Genomic DNA, 8,356 nt, shown 5'->3' with positions numbered 1-8,356 from the left:
TTTTTTGCCAAGGCTGCTTCCTATCCCCCAGAGCACCATCCACTTTCTTTTGTTTCCTTATCTCCTTAGGTGGAGGCGATGAGCTGCCTTATGACAGATACACTCATAGCCAGCTGTTACCCTAACCTAACCTGGCATGCTCCTTCTAGGACAGAGAGAGACCCAGGTTCAAGTTCTAAAGTTCAAGTCCTGACACACATCACCACAGGCAAATAATTTATTTTTTCTTTCTTTCTTTCTTTCTTTCTTTCTTTCTTTCTTTCTTTCTTTCTTTCTTTCTTTCTTTCTTTCTTTCTTTCTTTCTTTCTTTTTGACCAGATCTCACTTCATAGCCCTGGCTAGCCTGGGACTCACAAAGACCCACCTGCCTCTGTTTCCCAAGTGCTGGGATTAAAAGCGTGCCCTCCCACCCAGCTCATTTCCCTCTTTGTTCCTCAGTTTCCGTATCTGTAAACTGAAGTGCCCAGAACTCTTGATTGATCTTCAGACAATTCCAAGGAGCCTTGGGACTGTGGGGCACAGAAGCCTGACGGAGGCTCCGCCATCCCACACACAATTTCTGGTTTCTCTCACGGTACCAGCAGCTCTGAGTCACTGGGGCTGCAGCCTCTGTCCTCACGCTTCCTCTCGGGACAGTCACTGAACCTGGTCAGGATCTCTGTTGACTCACTCCACATCCCTGCTGCTTCCCCCTGGCTCCTCCATGGCCCAACACTGAAATCAGCTCTTACTGTCTTCAGAACTCCCAGCTCTTCACTCGGGCCTTTTAGGCCCCCCCCAAATCTAACAGCAGTCTGAACCACAACAGTTTGTCTCAGTGATCCCCAACTATCTCCTGCTTTTGACTCAAAGGTTTGGCTTGCAATTTGCAAGATCTAGTCTAGAAACTGTCCCCTGCCCCCTCCCAGATATCCCGTTCCTCCTGTAGCCAGCTTCCAGCTCCTCCCTCCTCCAGAAGGTGCTGGGATGGCTGAGTGTCTTCACTGTGGCTCAGCACATGGCAGATACACAGAAGAGACTCCCAGATTCACCAAGGAGAACCCACTTAACCCTGTGGGCTTGGGCAGCGTGGACCATTGTCCCTTAACTGTTTAGACTCATCAGGATTATGTTCAGCTTCAGGTTTGTGTCACTGAGACCCAGAAGCTGAGGATCGGGCCAGGATTGTGCAGGAGATGGATTTCCAGTGCCAAATCCCTCTAGCTCTCTCTCAACCTGCCTCTTTAGGTAGTGTGGCCTTTCTCTACTTCCTGGGACAGTTTGGTTGTTGTTTTTTCAGTCTTGAGGATAAAAACCAGGGCTTTGCTTAACATAGGCAAACACTCACTCTACAGGAATCTACACATACAGAAATATTTATTATTACTTGGATAAAATTATGTGCTACATACAAATGTGTGTATATATATCCATTACATATACATATATGTATATGTAAACAGAATCTCCAAATCAATGTAGTTTTCAGATAGAGTCTCACAGATTCGTTTTTCTATTTTTCATTGTATTTGCTTATTTATTTTAATTTTTAATGTTCTTGTCAGCCTGTATTAACTATGCATAATAATTGGTTTCATTATGACTTTTTGTTTGTTTTGTGTTTTTTGTTTGTTTTACAAGACAGGGTCTCTCTTTCTCGCTCTGTAACCTTGACTGTCCTGGAACTCACTCTGTAGGCCAGGCAGGCCTCGAATTCAAATTCACCTGCTTTTGCCTCCCAAGAGCTGTGATTAAAGACATGTGCTACCACCGCCCAGCTCATTATGACATTTTCATACATGTACACAATGGGTTTTTACTGTATTTGACACACACACAAATACAGTTACCCTTTCTTGTCCCCTCCTGCTCCTACTGGGCTCCTCTTCTATTTTCCTTTGTGTGTGGGTGTATGTGTATGTGTATGTGTGAGTGTGTGTGTGTGTGTGAGTATGTGTATGTGTATGTGTGAGTGTGTGTGTGTGTGAGTATGTGTATGTGTATGTGTGAGTGTGTGCATGCGTGTGTGTGTGAGTGTGTGTATGTGTATGTGTGAGTGTGAGTGTGTGTGTATGTATGTGTGAGTGTGTGAGTATGTATGTGTGAGCGTGTGAGTGAGTGTGTGTGTGTGTGTGTGTGTGTGTGTGTGTGTGTGTTGGGTATGTGCACATTAGTACAGCCTTGGAAGCCAGAGGCGTCTGCTCCCTCTGGATGTGAACTTGCAGCAGCTGAGCCTGGCTGTGTTACAACACAGCCAGCCCTATTGTGTTTGTTTGTTTGTTTTTGTTTTTGTTTTTTGAGACAAGGTTTCTCTGTGTCCTAGAATTTATTTTGTAGCCCAGGCTGGCCTCCAACTCACAGAAATCTGCCTGCCTCTGCCTCCCGAGTGCTGGGATTAAAGGCGTGCGCCACCACTTCCAGACTTCCTTATTTTTTTTAAATAAGGAATGTTTCACAGATTTGCATGTCATCCTCGCACAAGGACCATGCTAATCTCTGTATTACATCGTTCCAGTGTTAAAGCATGTGTATTGCTGTAAGGAACACCATCTTTATTTTTTTTATTGAAAAAAAAAATTGAATATATTCTGATCACAGTTTCCCCTCCCCCAACGCCTCCCAGCTCTTCCCCACCCACTCGACTCCATGCCCTTTCTCCCTTTCTTTAGAAAACAAACAGGCAAACAACAACAAAAAAGAAAAACACAAGGTACACACATATATACACAAAAACAAAACCCATAAAACCACAAAATCAGTAATTGTAATATGTAAGCAAAAGACCAGTAAGACAAAAAATGCCCAAACAAGGCAATAGGAGACCAAAAGTCTACAAACATAGCATTGAGTTTGCTTTGTGTTAGCCATCCACTGCTGGGCAAGGGTCTTGCCCTAAAGTGTGGTTAATAGCGAGACTCCACAGGAGAAAACCAATTTTTCCTTTGTAAGCGGATGTCAGTTGGAGATAGCTTCTTGGTTAGGAATGTAAGACTCCCTTGGAGAAAACGAATTTTTCCTTTATAAGTGGGTGTCAGCTGGAGATAGCTTCTTGGCCAGTTCTCCCTCCTCAGCACTGGAGCCCCACCTGGCTTGGACCTGTGTGGCGCTGTGAGTTCTGCCACAGTCTCTGTGAGTTCGTGTGTGTGTGTGTGTGTGTGTGTGTGTGTGTGTGTGTGTGTGAGTCCCGTCGTGTCTGGAGGACACTGCTTCCTTGTGTTGTCCATCCCCACTGGCTCTTACAGTCTTTCTGCCTCCTCTTCCTCATAGCCGCCTGAGTCCTGAGGAGAAGGGTTTAATGAAGACATGGGTTTTAGGTCGCTCATTCATGCACATTGCCCTGTTATGGGTCACTGTGTTAGCTCCCATCTGCTGCAGGAGGAAGCTTCTCTGATGATGGCTGAGCAAGGATTGACCTGAGTCCCAGCCCGGAGGGGCCCCATCTTTATTTTTTTGAAACAGGGTATTGTGTAGCCCAGGCTGTCCTTGAACTTGCTATAGTAGATTAGGTTGACCTTGAACTTCTGATACTTCTACCCCCACCTCTCAAGTGCTAAGATTACAGGGATTCAATGCCACATCCAGTTTTCGTAGTACTGGGGTTCAAACCCACTGTCTGGTGTGTGCCAAGGAAGCACTCTCTCTGCCTACCGAGTTACATTCCAGGCATTTATTTGTTTACCTATTTACTTACTGTTTACTATTTATTCTCATTATACAGCCCAGGTTGGCCTGGAATATGAGAGCCTCTTCTGTCTCCAGAGTGTAAGTAAATTAGTTCTGCCATCTCTCCCTTCCTTCCTTGGCTGTACCTAGGACTGAACCTAGGATCTTGTGTGTGTGTGTGTGTGTGTGTGTGTGTGTGTGTGTGTGTGTGTGTGTGTGACATGTGATCTACCACTGAGCTATGGATTCCCACCTACCTTCCCACACACTGCCCCTTTTCTCCTCCTTTTTACTTTTAGGACAGGCTCTTGTTCAGTCTCCAGGACCCACACGGAAGAAGACAGCCAACTGTAGCCAGCAGGTGTCTTCTGAACTTCACGTGACCCTGAATTCGACATCCTCGGCTAGGTTCCTAGCTAGGTTGCCTTCCTCAACTAGTATAAGTGATAGTACAGCTCTGCTGGGCTTTCTGTTTGTTTGTTTTGTTTTGTTTTAGGGCGAGAGGCCATGCATCCTTGACAGAAGAAAACATGTCCTCCACCTTTGACTTGGTGATTGGGCCCCAGTGGATCAGAAGTGAATCCTGAGGAAGCTTGAGTTTATATGTGTGATTGGGGGAGGGAGGTTATCTCTGTTGGAGGTTGAGTAATGGATCAGGAGTACTCAATAAATACTAAGTGACAACAGCATGTATACAGTTTCACATATGTAACTTACTCTGTGTGGCTGAATTTTGTGCTGTGTATTTGACATTTTTTCAGTGCAAAAGTCTGAAAATATTGCTGGGCAGCGGTGGCGCACACCTTTAATCCCAGCACCCGGGAGGCAGAGCCAGGTGGATCTCTGTGAGTTCAAGGCCAGCCTTGATCTACAGAGCGAGATCCAGGACAGGCACTAAAACTACTCGGTGAAACTCTGTCTTGAAAAACAAACGAGAAAAAAACAAAACAACAACAACAAAATACATATATGAATATCTATGTAAGTGTGGATGGCCATCTTTTTAAATTTTTTAACTTATTTTATATGTATGGGTGTTTTGTCTCTGCATGCATACCTGATGTGCCTGGTGCCCTCCAAGGCCAGAAGAAGATGTCAGAACTGGAATTGATGGCTATGAGCTGCCGTGTGGTGCTAGGACCCTCTGAAAATCAGCCAATGATCTCATCAGGTGAGCCATCTCTCCAGCCCTAGGTGGCCATCTTTACCTAAAGTGTACGTCTGTCTGTGTTTGCATCAGATCTGTCCTCAAGAGTGTGTGCTGTGTAGAATTGCATCTGAGGCTGGGAGGGTCTTTGTGCTCCTGTCTAAGCATCTGTGTTGGCTGCTTTCCTGGGGCCTGTCGTCTCTGTGCCCGAGCTCAGTTCTACCTGTGTTGACTTCTGTGAGGTCTTTGTGCTGGATGTTCTTGCTCATCCTGGATTGGTGTGAATCTGAGTGCGTGGACATCCGAAGGAGCTGTGCCCTGGCTGCTGCCTAGGAGCAGAATGATGCCAGAGCAGAGGTGACGCACCCTCCCTGGTCTCTCCAGTCTCCTGGGAACCAGCTTACAAGTGAGACCGTGAGACCGAGAGCAGACTGTGTCAGGAGTACCGGCCCCTTTTGCAACCAGCCCTGGCCCCAGGCTGTAACCACAGATCATATTGCACAGGTCAGACCTGCCCACTGTGCTTGGCTGCCAGGAAACCCAGCTCTTAGCAGGGCTGCGCCAGAAGTCCTCTCCTTGGGCTTGGGCCAGATCCCTGGTGAGGTGAGCAGAGTGTAGTAGAGGGGCCTCATGAGTCAGTGTGAACAGTAGGGAGTGACTTCCTGGGTCTAAGCACTGTCGCTTTCTGTCCCTGTGTGCAATCTCATGTCTGTCAACTGCCTGTTCTGGGTCTCCTGATCTCGAATCTAAGCCTCTTCTCAGAATTCTGCATGGCGGGGGTGAGGGTGGGGGAGTGGGGGTGGGGAGTTTGAAGGTTCTGCCCTAAGAAATGGGCCTCAAGCTGAGCGTAGTGAAATGCAACTTTAATCCCAGCACTTGGGAGGAAGAGGCAGGAGAATACGAACGAGTTTGAGTCCAATTTGGTCTATATAACTGCTTCCAGGACAACCTACATAGAGAGACCCTGTCTCAAAAAGAAGAGGGGCAGGAGAGGAAGGAAGGAAGGAAGGAGAGAAGAGAGGGAAGGAGAGAGAGAGAGAGAGAGAGAGAGAGAGAGAGAGAGAGAGAGAGGAGAGGGAGAGGGAGAGGGAGAGGGAGAGGAAGAGAGGAGAGGAGAGGAGAGGAAAGGAAAGGAAAGGAAAGGAAAGGAAAGGAAAGGAAAGGAAAGGAAAGGAAAGGAAAGGAAAGGAAAGGAAAGGAAAAGAAAAAAAGAAACAGGTCTCTTGGAGGTCAAAGCTGAACAGGCCAGGGTTCTAAGAGTCTGGGTTGTCCTAGGCTGGGGAGTAAAGGGAGGGAGACAGCTGGGGAGAGGGTGAGAACACAGATGGAATCACTGAACTATCTACTCGGCTGCCAGAACGTTTTTAGGGCTCTTTTCAAACTGAAGCTGAAGGATGGGTCAACAGCTCGGGTGACGGTGGGACTCATTTTCCGACTATAGGGCCTTGGATAACAGCCTAGGTGTTCAGTAACCTACTTGTACCCTCTCCGGAAGATGGACTCCATCGTCATCGTTGTCGTCATTATCATCGCCAACTCCATGCCTCTTTGACCCCTACCTGCTACAGTACCCCTATACTGCTACAGTATCCCCAGGTGTCCAGATGCCTCTCCCCAATCCTGGACCCCAGCATCGAGGGGCATCAGGAAAGTGTTTGGGTCCTGTGTGAGCTTAAGAATTCCCAGAGGCCTGTTGGAACTGGAAAGCAGGGAGCTGGACCCCACACAAGGACACCTGTCGTTATTGCTTCCTCCTTCAGGCCTATGTTCCTTGTGATTAGACTCGACAGTTTCTGCCTGCCCTCCCCTCTAGCCGGATCAGCTAGCACAGCGTTCCCAGTAGCTGTCTGTCCCTCCAGCAGTGCTGTGTTGATCTCCTTGTACAACAGGAGGCCCTTTATTCTGGAGACCGTGTGCACAACCCACCACCCCCTTTGCCAGCCAATAGGCTACATTCTTTGCTGATCCTTACCCTCACCAATAACACACACACACACACACACACACACACACACACACACACACACGCACACGCACACGCACACGCACACACACACACACACACACACACGGACACAGGGACACACACACACACGGACACACACAGGCATACACACGCATGCATGCACGCATACATACACACACAGCCTAGAAGATTTGGTCCAGCCCCATCCTTACTTGTTGGGTGACTTGGGGCAGATTACTGCCTTCCCTGCTGCTGAGTTTCTAACAGTTCTGAAGTGAGGCTAATACTCTCTGCCACTCCCTGGCTCCCAGGGGACCAGTGGGGATAAGCAAGATAATAGTCGAGAACTGATTTGGAGGAAGCTGGTAAGTGCCAAGTAAGAGGTATCAGAGCTGCTCTGTGTTTACATGGGTGTGGACCTTTGGTTCCCAGCCTCCAGGGGCTTGGGACCAGCCCTGGCAGCTTCTTGGCTCTGGGTTTCTTTGTCCCACTTCCAGAGAAAAGACAGAAACCAAAGCTGAACCCAGCTGTGTGAAGGCGAGACTACCACCGTGCAGGCTTCGGGACTTCGGCTGGACCCTGGCTTCCCAGGCTGGCAAAAATCCCGAACACTGGCTGTGCGATCCTGGCCTGTCCCCACCCCTCTCTGGGCTTTCCTCAATGGTGACAGCCTCATGGTTTTGGACTGAGATAGGAGGAGACTCGAGAGCCTGTGATTGAATGCTAATGTCACTGATGTGGGACGGGAAAAAATTTGTCATCTAAACCCACCTTCTTTATTTCCTGTATTTCTTTCATTGTTGGGGCCACAGGCAAACCACATGGTTCCCATGGCCAACCCCCAAACCATAAATTACTTGCAAAGGGGGTCACGTGGAAGAAGGTATATGGGTCAGAGAGAGGTCTCAGGAAACACAACCCAGTGAGTCTGGACTAACCATGTCGGCTTCTCGGCCAGTGTTTGCTTCTGGCCGAAGCCTCTGGCTGCACCTCTAACCTGCTGCCCTCAGCCTGAAGCTCATTCCAACACCCATCCCAGGCCTCTCCTCAACAGTCTCCTTACAGTGCCTTCTACAGCCTCTGGAAGGTCTTCTCTCATCTTCTTGGCCACTAAAGGCAGCCTCTAGCCGCGACTCCAACCCCGGTCCCTCTTCCAACCATCTGTGAGGACAGCGACCTCCTTGTCCCCAGCCTGACAGGTGATTCCTTAGTCTTTGGCTATCACTCCCGCCAAGCATGCTTCCTGTTGCCTTCCGCTCTCCCTGTCTCCCTCCTCCATCCTTCCCCTCCTCCCAAGACACTGACTCCTCTTTTATTCTCTTTCTCACTCTTCCACTCAGCTGTCTGATTTTTCTCACAATCATCTCTCCTATTCCTGGGTTTCACCCTGACCACCCCCTAAACCCAAGGCCTCCCCTGCCTCTGCCAAGCCCGGACCCCTCCTCTCGAGAGTTGGCCTCAGTGGTACCATAGCAGAGCTACTCAGTTTCTCCATGTGGCCCCCCAGACACAACTCCTGACCCTGTCTTTTGTTCCTTCTTGGGTTTTTTGTTTGCTTTGTCTTGTTTCTACCCATACTCGTGCTATCTCATAATTTATGG

General features: G+C 48.5%; 1 non-coding gene across 1 annotated transcript; it reads right to left on the bottom strand.

The window, feature by feature from the left end:
• Positions 1-2,415: 2,415 nt before the first annotated feature.
• LOC131910133 (U6 spliceosomal RNA) lies at positions 2,416-2,526 on the bottom strand. The gene has a single exon (XR_009378998.1). It is a non-coding gene; the product is annotated as a U6 spliceosomal RNA (small nuclear RNA).
• Between the last annotated feature and the right edge of the window lie 5,830 nt (positions 2,527-8,356).

The sequence above is a fragment of the Peromyscus eremicus genome, chromosome 4 (assembly GCF_949786415.1).
Source record: "Peromyscus eremicus chromosome 4, PerEre_H2_v1, whole genome shotgun sequence".
Taxonomy (NCBI): Eukaryota; Metazoa; Chordata; class Mammalia; order Rodentia; family Cricetidae; genus Peromyscus; species Peromyscus eremicus.
The sequence above is the reverse complement of the archived record's forward strand: the minus strand, read 5'-3'. Positions and strand labels throughout refer to the sequence as shown.